Raw genomic sequence first — 1,224 nt, forward strand, 5'->3', positions numbered from 1 at the left:
GTTATGGGAAACGACAAACTAGTGAAGTTATCCAGGGATTCCAAACGGATATTGGAGCCTTTCTTTTCCTGAACATATCACCATGGATATTTGGGTGGTTTCTCTCACTGGAAATGAGGAGATGGAAAACAGAATAATTTTGGAGAGATTGCGAAGGATTCCTATGCCACTCCAGTCGTATACTCCTCTGCTTCTCAAAAAGGGATTTTACAAACCCTATTCCAATGTTCCCAATCCCAATGACAGGGGAATGAACCAGTATCTTAGTATCTTGATACATTAATTTTAAAAATCAGGTCAACATGCTGTTGCTAGGACAGTGTAGTCTATAGAGTTTAATTTGATTCCCAGCGAATGCTTCTGGATCCTCCCTAAATCTTTGCCTCTATGGAAGGACTCTTCAAGATGTCCTTCATGGTTATTCCTCCAGTGAACATTCAGTTAAAGCCATTATAACGGCGGGAAGTGTCCTTGGGTTTTTTATTATGAAATTTATACTTAATAACATTCTACAACTCATTTCACAGTTATAAGCAGCCGCCTGCACTCTGACCTTCACCTGTGACCAAGACCTGCAAGCAGCTAAGTCGAATGAATCAAGCAAGTTCGCGAGATGATCTAAGCTGGCATGTTATCTTGGCACTGCACAGAACTGGACAGCAACCGACCAATAACAGTACTGGACCTGGAAATACTATTTAATGTCCTAGCCTGAAATTAAAGATACTCGACCAAACCTTCAAATGTAGAATAAAACAGCAAGATAACTAACATACGCACTGTAGTAGAGTTCCGCCGCCTGTGTTGTCCTCTTGTCCTCATCCTCTCTCATCCTCCTTCACAAGATTCATTATGTCATTAGCCAATCAAACTTCTTGTATTACAGCACAGATAAGACTCTTCAGGTTTAAGCGTCACGCATAAACTTCCAAGATACAATGTAAACCTCATCTAACCTTTCTGCGCCTCCCACAGGAAACACAACCCTCTCTCGACACCAGGACTACACATAACCGATTACACCAGCCTGGAGTTCCCTTTTCCAGGCCGTCGCTCTTTCCACTCCTCTCTACCAAGATAAAGCAGACTCTGGAGCCAACCAGTGATGGAAACCACCCTACAACCAAGGAATTCAAGTTAAACGCGCAGTCAGCATCACATTTAAATTTGCTCCACTTTAACCCCTCCCCCCTTTCTTTTAGCTAACCATGAAAACAGTTTGTA

Source organism: Penaeus monodon, chromosome 31 (genome assembly GCF_015228065.2).
Source record: "Penaeus monodon isolate SGIC_2016 chromosome 31, NSTDA_Pmon_1, whole genome shotgun sequence".
Taxonomy (NCBI): Eukaryota; Metazoa; Arthropoda; class Malacostraca; order Decapoda; family Penaeidae; genus Penaeus; species Penaeus monodon.